Source organism: Elephas maximus, chromosome 15, assembly GCF_024166365.1.
Source record: "Elephas maximus indicus isolate mEleMax1 chromosome 15, mEleMax1 primary haplotype, whole genome shotgun sequence".
Taxonomy (NCBI): Eukaryota; Metazoa; Chordata; class Mammalia; order Proboscidea; family Elephantidae; genus Elephas; species Elephas maximus.
Window position 1 is genome coordinate 60,385,570 of NC_064833.1, and position 17,380 is coordinate 60,402,949.

The window sequence follows — 17,380 nt, forward strand, 5'->3', positions numbered from 1 at the left end:
AGAAAGTTTCAGCCAATGCCAGGATATAAGATCAACATACAAAAATCAGTTGGATTCCTATACACTAACATAGAGAACTTCAAAAAGGAAATCAGGAAAACAGTATCATTTATAAAAGCCCCTAAAAACCAAACTAAACCTGTTGCCATTAAGTTGACTCCAACTTACAGTGACCCTACAGGACAGAGTAGAACTTCCCCATAGGGTTTCCAAGGAGCAGCTGGTGGATTCAAACGGCTGAATTTTTGGTTAGCAGCCAAGCTCTTAACCACTACAGCACCCAGGGCTCCCTAAAAAGATAAAATACTTAAGAATAAATTTAACCAGTGATGTAAAAGACCTATACAAAGAAAACTACAAAACACTATTGCAGGAAACCAAAAGAAACCTACATAAGTGGAGAAACATACCATCTTCATGGATAGGAAGACTCAACATTGTGAAAATGTCAATCCTACCCAAAGCAATCTACAGATATAACACAATCCCGATCCAAATATCAACAGTATTCTTTATCAAGATGGAAAAACTAATAACCATTTTACAGAAAGAAAAGAGGACCCAGATAAGCGAAGAATTATTAAAGAAAAAGAACAAAGTAGGAGGCTTCACACTACCTGATCTCAGAACCTCCTATACAGCCACAGTAGTCAAAACATCCTGGTACTAGTACAACAACAGACACATAGACCAATGGCAGAGAATTGAGAACCCAGATGTAAATCCATCCACCTATGGTCAGCAGATCTTTGACAAATGACCAATGTCCACTAAATAGGGAAAAGATAGTCTTTTTAACAAATGGTGATTGCAAAAACTGAAACAGGATTCATACCTCATACTGTACACAAAAACTAACTTAAAATGGATCAAAGACTTAAATATAAAACTTAAAATGATAAAAAGATCATGGAAGAAAAATTAGGGTCAAGTCTGTGGGCCCTAATTCATGGCATAAATTCAGTACAAACCATAACTAACAATGCACAAACACCAGAAGATAAACTAAAAACTGGGAGCTCTTGAAAATTAATCACTTATGCTCATCACAAGAATTTACCAAAAGAGTAAAAAGAGAACCTACAGACTGGGAAAAAATCTTTGGCTGTGACATATCTGACAAGGATTTAAGCTCTAAAATCTATACAATATTTCAACACCTCAATAACAAAAATACAAAAAATCCAACTAAAAAATGGGCAAAGGATATGAACAGACACTTCACCAAGGAAGACATTCAGGCAGCTAACAGACACATGAGGAAATGCTTGTGACCATTAGCCACTGGAGAAATACAAATCGAAACTACCATGAGATATCATCTCACCCCAACATTATTGGTGCAAATCAACAACAAAAACAAACAACAGAAAATAACAAGTGTTGGACAGATTGCAGGTAGATTGGAACTCTTATGCACTTTTTGTGGGAATGTAAAATGATACAGCTGCTATGGAAAATAACATGGCGCCTCCGTAAAAAGCTAGAAGTAGAAATACCATACTATCCAGCAATCCCACTCCTAGAAACGTGCCCTAGAGAAATAAGAGCCATCACACGAATAGACATATGCACACCCATGTTCATTGCAGCATTATTCACAATTTAAAAAAAGATGGAAACAACCTAAGTTCCAATCAACAGATAAATGAATAAACAAATTATGGTACACACACACAGTGTAATACTATGAAACAATAAAGAACAATGAGGAATTCACAAAACATCTCACAACATGGATGAGTCTCAAGGGCATTATGCAGAGTGAAATAAGTCAATCACAAAAGAACAAATATTGTATGAGACCATTATTTCAAAAACTCAAAAGGTTTACATGCAGAAAAAAATAATCTTTGATAGTTACAAGGGAGGGGAGGGCTGAGGAGGGGAAATCACTAACTAGATAGTGGACAAATGTTAACTTTGGTGAAAAGAAAGACAACACAGAAGATAGGGAAAGTCAGCACAACCTGACCAAGGCAAAGCCATAGACGCTTCCTAGACACTTCCTACATATATCTAAATACCTTGAGGGACTGAGTTCCTGGGGCTGGAGTCAGGGGACCAAGGTCTCGGGGGACATCTAGGTCAATTGGCATAACATAGTTGACAAAGGAAACGTTCTTCATCCTAGAACATTTGGGTGAGTAGCATCTGGGGTCTTAAAAGCTTGTGAGCAGCCATCTAAAATACAACTATTGGTCCCATCAACATTTGGACTCCCAAGACTATGGCCCCCAGACACCCTGCTAACACAAAACAGAAGCCACTCCCGAAGCCCACCTTTTAGCCAAATATTAGACAGGCCTATAAAACAAACAGCAGCATATGAGGAATGTGCTTCTTAGGTAACACCTGCCCAAAAGCAAAGATGAGAAGACAGGAAGGGACAGGTAACTGGACAAATGGACACAGGGAACCTGGGGTGTAAAGGGAAAGGGGGAGAGTGCTGACACATTGCAGGGATTGCAACCAACGTCACCAAACAATTTGTGCATAAATTTTTGAATGAGAAACTAATTTGTGCTATAAACTTTCACCTAAAACACAATTGAAAAAAAGAGAGAGAACCTGCTGTAGGAGGCAGAGCTGATTTACAGTCTCCTGCTGTCACTCCCTTGGGCCCACTATGGCATTCACTCCAAGGGCACTCTTCCTGACCAATGGGATTCCTTTAACAGGTAACTTTTTCGTAGGGTCTTCCCATAGGCCTGGCTGAGATTTTCTCAAAACTATGCTGCAGTCTGTGTCTGTGTTGTCCTGATCCTTCTTTTCTTCCTCCTTTCACAGATGTCAGGTCAACACGGCAATCTGAAGGCTCTCTTGTCTATTCCTGGAGTGAGACGTCTGGTGAAAGCAGGAAGAAAGAGCAGTCCTGATCCACCTTATGAGTAACCTGAGGGTAGCCCAGACTGCAACACAGACTGGTCAGTAGCAACAAGGAGGAAGGGGGGAGTATAAGGGAAGGGAAAAGGAAAGGAACACTTTTTATAACTAAAAAGGGTTTATTTTATCATCTTCCTTATTCCTGTGGGAGAGAGAATTGTGCTTAAGACTTTAAAATCATTCAGTCTTTAACATAAGTTTCATGCATGGTGGGGAGGGGTTGTAGGTCAATATTGGTGCTTTTGTCACTGCTGGGTCTTTAACTGGGTTTTGCTCTTCTAGTGTCTTTATAATTGTGTTTACAGTAATTTAATGTGGGATTGACCTAGTAACTCATGCCAAGTATATGTTTGTTATTCAAGTTTAGAAGGTCCCTAGGTGTCGCAAACAGTTTGTGCTTAACTGCTAACCTAAAAATTACTGATTTGAACCCACCTAGTTTGGCACCCTGGAAGAAAGGCTTGGTGATCTGTTTCCATAAATATTATAGCCAAGAAAACCCTATGGAGCAGTTCTACTCTATAACACATGGGCTCGCCGTGAGTTGGAATCAACTTGACGGCAACTAATAACTTTTAAAGTTTGAAACATGGATACCTGTCTTGGTTATCTATCACTGCTACAAGAGAAATACCACAAGTGGATGGCTTTAACAAAGAGAAATTTGTTTTCTCACAGTCTAGTAGGCTACAAGTCCAAATTCAAGGTGTCAGCTCCAGGGGAAGGCTTTCTCTCTCTTTTGGCTCTTGAGGAATGTCCTTGTCATCAATCTTCCCCTGGTCGAGGAGCTTCTCAGAGCAGGAACCCTGGGTCCAAAGGACACGCTGTTCTCCTCGCTCTTGTTTCTTGAGAGTGTGAGGTCCCCCTGTCTCTCTGCTCGCTTATCTCTTTTATATGTCAAAAGCGATTGCCTTAAGAGACAATCTAATCTTGTAGATCTCATTAGCAAAACTGCTGCTGATCTATCTCATTAACACCGTAGTGATAGGATTTACAACACATAGGAAAATCACATCAGATCACAAAATGGTGGACAACCACACAATACTGGGAATCATGGCTTAGTCAAATTGATACATGTATTTGGGGGGAAACACAATTGAATCCATGACAATACCCTTTTATTGCTATCAGTAACAACAACAATATTTCTTATAAACAAAATTTTTTAATTAAAAAAACATACTAAAGCCACTTGTTCATATGCAATGGGATATAACCCTAAAGAGTGTCTATGGAGAATAGAGTTAGACTTGAAATCTTCCTACTGATATTTCCATATAAGAAACAATAGCTTTATAAAGTGGTTAAGAAATTAATCATCCTCTCGTTTCAAAATACTTTTTAATGTTTAACAGGAGAATAGTAATTGTAATACATAAGGCCAATTCATAATTTCCAAGTGTTCTTTTAAAGTTTTTAACAGGTTACTTATAACATTTATTAATGCAGGATTCATATTGGAGCTTCTATTCTTAGTTTCTATGTTCTTACTTGTTTCTCTTCTAAACATAAACACATCAACGTATCAGAATAAAACAACATGAGTTTATAGATCTTCTAAATATGGAATGTTTACTAGGAGTTCTCATGCTATTCTGACTGATGAGAACAAAAATTATTTTATATGTAAGAAAAACTACGTGTAACCATAAAAACTCTGGCACAGTTGAGCTAACATATGACCACCTAAGTTAAGATATTTCAAAGTCCATAGTAACGTGATAGGAATCACACACTTCCGTATAAATACGGATTTTTAAAAAAACAAAAAAAGGTTTGTTCATCCCTTATGATTATTTCTAAATGGTGGCGTGTAAACTGGTTTTATAACTTGTTTTCATCTCCACATCCTGTGAAATGCTTTTGTTTAGAGTATTCTTTTTGAAGTCAAGGACAGCTTTGCAGATGAAAGAGATAGCATAATCTTGTCCTTTCATATTATGAAGTAAATAAGGAAAGTTGTCCATTTGATCAATAGTAGTCCCTTTGAAATAATTCTCCACTAAGTCCAGAACCTTGAAATTATTTGGGAAAGAACAATCTCCACTAGTAACTTTTAGAAACGCTATGGCAAGTTGAGGGTTACCTTTGGCACACCAAGAAGGAATTCATACTTCTTAGCATAGTGTACAACCCAAAAAAAATGTACAAGGCCCTTCAAAATCTAAGCCATAAGGAGGTAGCTTTAGTTATCTCGTAATACCTATCTCTCTCTCTTTGTCCTGGCTATAAGAGACTTAATTAATTCCCAGCAATGACCATAGTTGGACTAAGCCAATTATGACATTCTGTGAAGTCCCTAGTTGGTACAAACAGTCATGTGCTCAGCTACTAACCAAAAGGTTAGGAGTTTGAACCCATCCAGAGATGCCTTGGAAGAAAGACCTGGCAATCTGCTTCTTTAGAGGTTACAGCCAAGAAAACCTTATGGAGTATAGTTTTACTCTGTAACACATGAGGTCACCATGAATTGGAATTGACTTGATGGCAAGTGTTTTTTTTGGTTCTCCACACTTTAAGCTTCCCTCTCACCTAGTGGTGGCCAGTAAGAGACTAACAGAAATCTGCGGTAGAGGCTTCTGAAAACGCTTTTCCTTTCCTGATGCAGTTGTGGTGGCACCACCTCTTCCTTCTTCCTCTTGGTTTGAGTGTAGATGTGATACCAGAAACTGAGGCAGCCATCTTGTCACCCATGAGAGAAAAAAAAAAATGAGAGAAAGTCCAAGAAAATTACAGAGATACTAACCCTGAAACAGTTTACCCACTGAGCCAGCTCCCTCAGCCTCTTACTTTTAGAATTCTAATTTAAAAAAATTAACTCTTACTTGTCCAAGCCACTGCTTTTCCCTTCTCTCTCACTTGCAGGAGAAATCACTCTTAATTGAACCAGACGTAGATCACATGCTTTCCCAGCCTTGTTCCCTGTATCCTATTTCTCCAGCCACAAAAATCTACTGGCCATCCTGCAACCCCCCTGGGCTCTTCAATGATGAATACAACCCAGTCACCCTTTTCCCCTAAAATCCTATTTAAGAAGACTTAAATGAGAAATATTCCCCATCTCCAGACAGAGCTAATATCTTCTCCCTTGTGCTTCCTTAACATTTTGCGCCAGCCTACTGTTGGCTGAGAAGTCCCTGGTTGGTGCAACGGGTTAATGCATTCAGCTGCTAACTGCAAGGTTGGAGGTTTGAGTCCACCCAGAGGTGCCTAGGAAGAAAGGCCTGGCAATCTACTTCCCAAAAATCAGCCACTGAAAACCCTACGGAACATACTTCTACTCTGACACACACGGGTCAGTGTTGACTCAACTGGAACTAGCTTTGTGGACTGACTGGGCTCAGGGATCCTTGAGTTCCTACTCTTTGAATCACCTCAACATCATCACAGTATTCCCAGTACCTCGCACAGCACCAGCAGTACAGTATTGACAAATGTGTTATCTTTGTTAAATCTTACTTTTTCTAGAAAAAGAGATAACACTTGGCCTTAGCTTTTTCACTGAGAGGGTTTCCTTTTGTTCTAAGTGAAACCATGCTCTCCCCACACTCCCGCCCCCGCACTCCTGGATTAAGTGAAAGAAACACACTGCAACAGTGTTTTTGAAGGACAATTTAGTAATAACACATAAAATGTTAATGGGTCTAATTTTTGACCCAGCAATTCCAATTCTAGGTTGTTATCCCTGAGATATATCACACAAGCTGGCAGAGATGTCTACACCTAGATGCGGATTCCAGCCTTGTTTATAGTAGCAAAACTTGAAAGCGGGCTATGTGTCCATTAATAAGGGACAGGTTAAATAATTTATGGCACATCTATTTAATAGAATAGTGTGCCACAGTTAAAAAGAACCAGATAAATCTATATGTGGTGACATGGGAGAATTGCCAAGATACATCACTGAGGAAAATAAACCATTATATTGTTAGCCCTTTTCTGAAAAAGTTATTTACATATATTGAAAAAATCCAGATGAATAAACTCTAAGTTATAAACAGTGGTTAGTTCTGAGGTGGAAAATTTTATTCTCTTGGATTTAGACATCTGTAATGTATGGATGGATTCTTATAATCCATACATGCATAATATGTATAATTATAAACAAACTAATAAACAGATTTGCGGTGGTTTCCAATAATGGTAGGAGGCCAGTGGCTTCTGCAGGGGTACTGCCTTCTTGCAGAAATGAAGGGATGCATAGATAGAAAGAAATACAGGTTGAAAGTAGACGTGGTGCAGTAAAATCAAAAGATCAGAGAAGAAGAATAAATGATGAGAACCACCCCAAAATGGAAATGTTGAACTGTGAGATAAAGAGCTCCCCATTCATCCAGCTGTGTAAGACAGAGCCATGGAGTCTTCCTTTACACCTTTCTCTCCCTCATTCGCCAAGATTCCTCTAATGCATTCAGTTTTTTCCATTTCAACCAACACCATTCTAGTCCAGGTAACCAAGCTGTCCTGCTTGTACTATTAGAATAACTTTCTAACTGGTATCCCTATGTCAACTGTGGCAGTCAGAATAATGGCCCCCATAACCTTTCCCCCTGGTGTCACACCCATGAATAAACTATATTACATGGCAAAAGGGACCTTTCAGATGTAACTAAGGTTACTAATGTTTGATGTTAAAATAGGGAGAGGAGCCTGGGTTATCCAGGTGAGCCCAATGTAACCACATGAACTCACAGAAGCAGAACTTTCTCCCCATGGAAGAAAAGGAAGTAAGAGAAATATGCCAGAAGGGGAAGTCGAAGAGATTTGAAGCGTGGGAAAGATCTGACCTGCCTTCACAGGCTTGAAAGTGGAAGGGGCTGCATGGACAGCAGGAGAAGGAAATGATTTCTGCCAACAACCAATGGGTTGGTAGAGGAGCAGAGCACTGAATGAGAACTGCAGCCCCAGCTGGTTTCTTGATTTCTATCTTGTGACAGCCTGAGCAGAAAACCCAGTTGAGCCATACTGTACCCAGACTTCTGATCCACAGAAACTACACTGTTTTAAGCCGCTAAGTTTGGGGTAGTTTAGTACAGCAGCAACAGAAAATTAATACATCAAACTCTGCCCATCTCTGGTCTATTTTACCAACCATGACAAGAGTGATATATTTGTTTCCAAAATACAAATCTGGTCACGACACGCCTGTTTACAATTCTCTGTAGCTTCCTGATGTTCTTTGGAAACACTCCAAACTCCTTAACAAAGCCTTCAAGGCCTTACCTGGTCTTCAGCATCCACCAACCTCTCTAACTTCATCTTCCTCTATAACCCCTCATCCTGTGACTCAGCTACTCTGGCCGTCTTTCATTTACTCATACTGCCCTGCTTCATCTTGCCTCAGGACCTGTCATGGATTGAATTGTGTTTCCCAAAAATGTGTGTCAACTTGGCTAGGCCATGATTCCCAGTATTGTGTGGCTGTCCACTATTTTGTGATTTGATGTGATTTTCCTCTGTGTTATAAATCCTACCTCCAGGATGTTAATGAGGCTTGATTAGAGACAGGTATGTTAATGAGGCAGGACTCAATCTACAAGATTAGGTTGTGTTTTAAGTCAATCTCTTTAGAGATATAAAAGAGAGAAGTGAGCAGAAAGACATGGGGACTTCAGACCACCAAGAAAGCAGTGCCAGGAGCAGAGCATGTCCTTTGGAGCTGGGGTCCCTGTACCTGAGAAGCTCCTAGAGCAGGGGAAGATTGATGACAAGGACCTTTCTCTAGAGCCAACACACAGAGAAAGCCTTCCTCTGGAGCTGGTACCCTGAATTCAGACTTCTAGCCTCCTAGACTGTGAAAGAATTAATTTATTTTTGCTAAAGCCATCCATTGGTGCTATTTCTGTTATACCAGCCCTAGATGACTAAGACAAAATTTGGTACCGAGAGTCGGGGTCAAGAGGACAAGGAACCAGGAAGCAGAAGCTGAAGAGACAAGAAACACAGGAAGCAAAGCTGCCTCAGTCTCAAAGGGTGGAGTTGCCACTCAGAAGACTAGGAGAATGGGGCCACCCAAATGCGAGGGAAGGGTGTTGCCATTCAGCGGACCTGGAAGGTAGAGCTGAAGGCCAGGGCCTCCACCCAGAATCAGGTGAGTGTGGCCAACACCCAAAGTCTGGAGGGCAGGGCTATTGCCTAAATTGTCTCAGAGAACAGGATTATTTTCAAGCCTTGAGAGCTAATGTAATGTGTTCTGCTGATTTGCTTGGTGCTATTGTCCCTTCTTTCCCTTTAATTTCTCCCATTTGTAATGGAAATGTCTCTTCTTTCCTTCTAATTTCTCCCATTTGTAATGGAAATGTCTACCTTGTACCTGTCCCACCGTTGTACTTTGGAAGCAGATAATTTGTATTCTAGATTTCACAGATGAAGAGGAATTTTGCAGAAGATTTTGGGCTTGGAGTTGATTTAAGACTTTTGCTATGGTATGATGGAGTGAATGTGTTTTACATATGACAAAGATATAAATTATTGGGGGCCAAAAGGTGGAATGTCATGGATTGAATTGTGTCCTCCAAAAATGTGTGTCACCTTGGCTAGGCCACGATTCCCAGTATTGTGTGGTTGTCTACCATTTTGTGATCTGATGTGATTTTCCTGTGTGTTGTAAATCCTACCTCTATGCTGTTAACGAGGCAGTTATGTTAATGAAGCAGGACTCTACAAGATACAGTATGTCTTAAGTCAATCTCTTTTGAGATGTAAAAGAGAGAAGCAAGCCTAGAGATATGGGGCCTTCATACCACCAAGAAACAGTATCAGGAGCAGAGCATGTCCTTTGGACCCAGGGTCCTCGTGCCTGAGAAACTCCTAGACCAGGAGAAGATTGTTGACAAGGACCTTCCTCCAGAGCCGACAGAAAGAGAGTCTTCCCCTGGAGCTGACACCCTGAATTCAGACTTCTAGCCTCCTAGACTATGAGAATAAATTTCTGTTTGTTGACTAAAGGGGTGTACCAGCCCTGGGGCGGGAACTGGAAAGTAGGAGGAAACAGGAAAGCTGGTAATAGGGAAGCCAGGGTAGAGAAGGGAGAGTGCTGACATGCCGTGGGGTTGTTAACCAATGCCATACAACAATGTGTGTACTAACAGTTTGATTAGAAACTAGTTTGTTCTGTAAACTTTCATCTAAAGTTCAATTAAAAAAATATATTAAGAAAATTTTAAGCCATTCACTGGCTGTATTTCTTTTATACCAGTCCTAGATGACTAAGACAGAACCTTTACACAAGTTGCTCGCCTTCATGGAATATTCTTCTTTCCCCTCCTCACCTTCTTCCCACTACAGCTCGTCTTTCAGATTAAAATTCATGTGTCTTACTCTTTGAGAAGTCTTCCCTCACTTCTCTGACAATATCAAACATGGAAATCATCAGCTTCTGTGGCATTATGTACCTCTCTTTCCAACCAGTTGTTATGGTTTGTGTGATTACATGAAAACTATCTGTCTCCTACTCTATGCTATACTTTCCTCAAGGACAGGGGCTATGTATGTTTTTCCTCACTATTATATCAACATCTTTTAGTAATGACTGAAATATAGTCAGTTTTCATTGGCTAGATTTAGTGGCTGAATAATTGAATCAATCAGCCACTGCACGTAGTCTAGGAAAAAGTGGATGAGAAAATGCCAACCACTAGTGAAAGGCTGGTGCAAGTGACCACACATTACCCTACCAATCCTAAGACTGCCCAATGCTAAGTTTTCTGTGCCTGTTCAAAATTTAATAATTCTTTTAATTTTACAGTACCCAGGAAACTTTGATTTTTCTAATGAAAATAGCTGTCAGAACATCACTTTACTACCAATATATGCCTCGTTTCTCAAATCAAATAAATCTTTGATTAGTAGAGACCAAGCAGAAGTCACGGTAGTATGTGCCCGTCATGGATTGAATTGTGTCCCCCCAAAACATGTGTCAACTCGGTTAGGCCATGATTCCTAGTATTGTGTGGTTGTCCTCCATTTTGTGATTGTAATTTTATACTAAAGGGGATTAGGGTGGCATTGTAATACCACCTTTACTCAGGTCATCTCCCTGATCCAATGTAAAGGGAATTTCCCTGGGGCTTGGCCTGCACCACCTTTTATTTCTCAAGAGACAAAAAGGAAAGGGAAACAAGCAGAGACTTGGGGACCTCATACCAACAAGAAAGCAGTGCAGGGAGCAGAGTGCATCCATTGGACCTGAGGTTCCTACACTGAGATGCTCCCAGACCAAGAGAAGACTGATGACAAGGACCTTCCTCCGGAGCCAAAAGAGAAAGAAAGCCTTCCCCTGGAGCTGACGACCTGAATTTGGACTTGTAGCCTAGTACCCAATAAGAATAATTTTCTCTTTGTTAAAGCCATCCACTTAACTAATACAGTGCCCAAGGAATATTAACATAGCCAATTAATCTATTGGACTTTATACTTTATAAATATATATTTGTATATATTATCTCTTTTGATCCTCACAGTAACTTTGTAAAGTACTTTTACTAACCAAAGGTTGGCAGTTCAAATCCAACAGGCGCTCCTTGGAAACCCTATGGGGCAGTTCTATTCTGACCTTTACAGTTGCTATGAGTCAAAATCGACTTGATGGCAATGGGTTATGGTTTATGGGTTTATTTATATATTTTTGTAAGTTTTTTCAGCCCAGCACAGGTTAAATCAAAGATTCACTGCTCAGAGGGTAACAGATTTGGTCAAATTCAAAACACTTCAAAGTGACAGAACTCCACTTCAGGCCTTCTTACTCCAAGTCCAGAGTGTTTTAGCTGTGTAGGTTTTCCGGGTAGGAACTAAAGCCTCAGACTTCTCTGTGTGCTTTATTTCATTTTCTCTCTACTGCATGATGTCTAGCCCCAGTGCCTTGGCAATTGTCTGGGTAACTGTCAACCACACCTAGTATAATTTCTATTTATGAACGGCACTGCATTTTCCAAAGATGAGATGATGACGAGATGGCAGGCAATCAATAAGTGTTTGTCACACTGATTGTCTATGCTCACATTTCATATATACACACAGTTATTCAAACTTTAAGTTCCTCAAGTTTGAGAATATAAATTTCTACGTAAGAAGTGTTCTATTTATTATTTGTGGATTTGCTTGAGCATATTACCTCTTTTTAAATAGTTCCTAGCTTGAGGAGAAAGCCTTGTGGAATTCCTGCCAGATGTGCATTTTTCTACCAATTCGCATCATGATATCACAGATTGATGTGGAGAGGGCCTTACCCAGAATGCCTGGAACATGCTTAGCATGTAGAAGTCAGCTCAAAGGTCAACTTCTGCTTTATTAGAGTGGATATAATAGTCCAAAGATTTTTCTGAATATGCTTTAAAAATTCCAAAGAATTTTCAAAACTGTTTTAAATAATCTTTACTGGAAGAAGAGCATAGTCTCTCCCTATGATTACTTTAAAAGAACTTACTCTTGTTTGGAATTCTTTTATGTTTTATTTCAAAAAAAGAAGCTTAGGAGTGGAATTATTAAATCAATGGGCACAAACTTCTTCCTCATAAATTTTGTTTTTTCCCTGATTTTCATATTAATGGATGCCCATATGGAAAAATGAAGCCCTGATGGCAAAGCGGTTAAAGCACTTGGCTGCTAGCTGAAAGATCGATGGTTCAAACCCATCAGCTACCCCACGGGAGAAAGATGTGGCAGTGTACTTCCATAAAGATTTATAGCCTTGGAAATCCTACGGGGCAATTGTACTTTGTCCTGTAGGATCGCTATGAGTAGGAATCAACTTGACAGCAACAGTCATATAGAACATACAAAAAGTACATAAAAGTGTCCAGAAGGAGAGAAAAATTTACTCATTCATAATTATACTATCTTGAGGCAAATATTGTTAATGTCTTAACACTTTCACTTCCAGCATTTTTCCTGTTTATCTTTCTTAGTTGAGATGTAGTCTATTTTTTTCCACTTAACATTATGTATTTTTTTTCACCAGTAGAACATTTGTTTCAATCTTTTTAACTAAAAAATGTTTCATCCTCTCTATCCTTCAACCTGGCCCTGTTGATGCCCTATTGATGTAATTGCCCGTAATCATTTGGTATGCACCTTCCTTATTTGTTCTTTGCTAAGCCAACATATACAGTATACATACAAATAGGATTGCTACTATTGTTGTTTTTACCAAAAACAAATCATACCCATAACTTCTTTCTTCTTAACAATGCATCATTACCTTTTTCTAAGACCCTACATATATATTTATTTCAGTCTATTAATGGAAACCCTGGTGGCATAGTGGTTAAGTGCTATGGCTGCTAACCAAAGGGTCGGCAGTTCGAATCCGCCAGGCACTCCTTGGAAACTCTATGGGGCAATTCCACTCCGTCCTATAGGGTCGCTATGAGTTGGAATCGACTCCACGGCACTGGGTTTATTAAGTAACTGCATAAAATCCCATAGAGTGAAAGTACGATAATTTATGAAACCATTTCCTATTTATGAACATTCAGGGATTTATTTTCTTCTAATTTTTCCCACTCTAAGAAACATAGCAATAAAAATCATAGTACACATACTTAAATAATAACACTTTTATTTCTAGAAATATTTCTTCACTAACAAGTATGAACTTAACTAACGAACCGGGTTCTTTCCCGTGGAGATATGGTCTGTATTTGTTGGGTTCATCGCTCTTTCGCCAGAACAGAACATAGAACATGACATGTAGAAGGGTTGGGTCAAAAAATATTGCAGAATTCATCTGAACAGACAACACTATTATGGGAGCCCTGTATTAGAGATCGTAAACGTGTAAGTTATGCAACATGATATTTAGGTAAGATACCAAGTCAGGTGCTAACCTAGGGCATTCACAAATCCATCATCTGCCTCCAATGCAGCCAGTAATGGGCAATTTCATCTCCTTCTACTTTATTTTTTCTTCATTTATAAATCAGTTAAATGGCATGCTTCTCATGTGCCATAGACACGACCCATTTTAATACGCATTTTGTTCTATCAGGCATCTGGTAGTAATGAACATATAAAGTGATACACGTAGTGATAAACAAGCAGTCCCCGGGTTACAAATGTCCAACTTATGGACAACTCGTGCTTGCCCCTTAATGTTATTTAAATTTACCCTGACTTTGAAATGATTGAACTAACCCCTAAAACGAAAAACACCAAACCCGTTGCGGTCGAGTTGATTCCGACTCCTAGCGACCCATAACTAACCTCTACTCACAACAAATTCTTTATCATAATTACCTTCACTTGCTGCACGTACAGCTTTCACATCACGGAAAAGGCTTTGAGCCTTTTCTTGCACTAAAAGTAAGGCTAAATAAGAACCTTATGCACCTGCTCTGACTTAGCTACAAATTCAACTTAAAGACACAGTTAGGAATGGATCTCGTTCATAACCTGAGGACTGCCTGTATTAAAATTATATGTTTGTAATCACGAGAGTATTCATTGCCATCTCTTTATAGCATATTTCACATGTAGAGAATGAAATTATTATTAAATTAAATTCTTCTTACTCACTGACTCAGGCTTATTCAAGGTCTGTGTGGGAATAAGTTTCATTCGTCCACAGTCACCCCGAAAAAGACATGGCACCATCACAGATGTGATGAAAGAAGACAAACAGATGAATCAGTATAAAACCATCTGTTCAAACCAGAAAACCAGAGGCCCCCTGGGCTGGAGTCAACAGCTTCTTCTCCAATGTCGGAGATTTAGGGTACTCAGTAATTAACACCTTCTTATCCTTATTTTTTTTTTTTTTATCCTTACTTTTATTCCATAAATTTAAGGCATAAGATAGTAGAGTAAGGTAGATAGAGGCCATGGCATAGCATTAATTACCAATAAAGCTGTTATTGGAGGACCTGACTTACTATCTCCATGACCAAGCTGGCATCCTAGCACGGCACTGCAGGATTAGACAGGCTTTCCTCTCTCTGTGGCAGCTGGTACTGGAGTGAGGCACGTCTACCCCTTCAAGAGCCACCTCTGTAATACAAACCACAATGAAGTTCAGAGCAGAGCACTCATTTCCTGCTGGCAGCTAGCAAAGCACCCAAGAGGAAGAGAAGGGGGCTTGCAGAACTTGCCCTGTTTGTCCTTTCAGCCTTACTACTCAGATTAAGTTGCTGTCCTTCCCTTGGTGGAAATCTGCAAGGGAGAGAAGAAAGTTCAGATATTTTATGCTAGTGGAACCACTTTTGCATGGAAAGAAAAATCAGGTATGAGAAAGAGAGCTTCTCCCCGCCACCCACTGTTCTCGAGTGAAAAATGCATTTATTTGCTTGTACACATGTCGCTGCCTTTTACAGGGATTTGGGTTTTGAGATAGCAGACAGTCTGTTCATCCCCTGGCCACCTCCACAAAACACATCGCACGCACATATGGTGAAGGCATTCTGGAGATTGTGAGCTAGGAGAGGATCTAATTGTAAAATTTTGTTTGGGGTCTAGGCTTGAAAATCTTAACCAGTGCATTTTGGAATATAACCAAGTTCAAGTTATGTTGAAAATGAAGCAAGGAAATTAATGTAGTCCATGATTCCACATACACATTTAATTCTCCCAGTATTAGTACAGTGAAAAGTAGGTAAGTAATTCCAGGCATTTTCACCCAGGACATGTGGCTCCAGAGTCTGTCCTCTTGGCCATTCTTTTCTGCCGCTTCTCTGATAAGTAAATGTGAGCTATTATTATTATTGTCTGAAAGCTGTGAGAGCCAGAATTCAACAGGACTGCCTTGTTTTACTGGAAATTGCAAGTTTTCCACCTTTGACAGGGTATGGTCTTATCATTTCTTTATTGCTCTTTTTAGTGGAAAATATTTGAGTTTTCCATCTCTGACAGGTTTCTGCCTTGTACAGGTTCCGAATTTTGCAGGTTTTACTGTATACATTTTTTTCTGCTGACATCCCTATAGTCTTCTTTTTAAATAATGCATCAATTCAAAGCGTCTGTTGAATACTTTTAATAACATTTATGAGTGCCAGCAATGATCCAGATCTTATCAGTACAGTATTACCAAGTCCATTTTACAAAAGAGAAAACTAAAGTTCAGACAGATAGAATCATTTATTTAAAGTGACACACAGTTAGGAAACAGAAAACTGTATTTGAACCCAGGTCTGACCAACTCACACAAGTCGCTGTATTTTGGTTACTTGTAGCTGTCTGTCCATTATCTCAGATAGAAACTCCTTGTAATTGGAATCATGGCTTCTATTTATTCATTTTCCTATCCTCCACAGTATAGAATGCAACGCTCTATGCTTAGTAAACAAAAACCCAATCAGTTGCTGTCTAGTCAATTCTGACTCATATGACGACCCCATCATGTGTGTCCATAGGGTTTTCATGGCTGCGATCTTTGTGGAAGCAGACTGTCCAGCCTTTCTTCCGAGGCACCTCTGGATAAGTTTAAACCACCGACCTTTCAGTAGCCAAGCGCTTAATTATTTGTGCCACCCTGTACCTCTGCAGTTAGTAGGCATTCAATAACTGTGTGTAAAGTTTAAATAGACAATCTATTGTGAAGTTCTATATATATGGGATAAGCCTTGAGATAGCCTAGCCTGAGTCTGCTATTTTATAATTTAGGAAATGAAAGCCCAGAGAAGATCTTCAAATTTATATAGCTAGACAGTGTCAAAATCTAAACAAAAATATGACTCATCATACGTGGCATCTCAGTCTCTCCTGCTACCATTTCCCCTTCACCATGGGAACCATGCAAGGGGCTTGGCATGGATTAAAGTGATTTGGCAATAGGAGGAATCAGCTGCTGCTTCTCCTGGGACACAAGACATGGGGGAGCAGAGGTCACGGCTGTGTCATGGACTTGGAAACACTTACAGGAAAGAAAACAACAATAATAGATTAACTTACCCACCATTGCTATTGAGTCTTTTCCAACTCATAGTGATACTATAGGACAAAGTACAAGTGCCCCCCATAGAGTTTTCAGGGCTGTAAGCTTTATGAAAGCAGACTGCCACATCTTTCTTCCATGGAGCAGCTAGCCAGTGGGTTTTGAACCACCAAACTTTAGGTTAGCAGCTGAGTGCTTAACCACTGTGCCACCATGGCTCCTAATAATACATTACATTTATTTGTTAGAGAAGCAGCAGAAAACAGTGGCCAAGAACACAGGCTCTGGAGCCACATGTCCTAGGTGAAAATGCCTGGAATTACTTACTTCTCACTAGCCCAGGTGGCATAATGGTTAAGAGCTATGGCTACTAACCAAATGGTTGACAGTTCAAGTCCACCAGCTGCTCCTTGGAAACTCTATGGGGCAGTTCTACTCTGTTCTATAGGGTTGCTATGAGTCGGAATTGACTCGACGGCACTGGGTTTGGTTTTTTTGTTTTTTATTAGCTATGTGATTTCAGGCAAGATACTTAACCTGTGTGTGCCTTTGTTTCCTCATCTGTAAAATGGGAATATAATAGCTCATACTGGTTTTGTGGTGACTAAATGAGTTATATATATGAGA

The 17,380-nt window shown here is 39.7% G+C and overlaps 1 protein-coding gene across 1 annotated transcript in view; it reads left to right on the top strand.

Annotated features, from left to right (window-relative positions):
- The first annotated feature begins 8,797 nt into the window (after positions 1-8,797).
- Positions 8,798-17,380, top strand: part of PAG1 (phosphoprotein membrane anchor with glycosphingolipid microdomains 1) — a 200,697-nt gene continuing 192,114 nt past the window's right edge. Inside the window, exon 1 of the mRNA XM_049854473.1 lies at positions 8,798-8,980. The gene's annotated coding sequence lies outside the window, so the exon portion shown is untranslated. The remainder of the gene's footprint in view (positions 8,981-17,380) is intronic.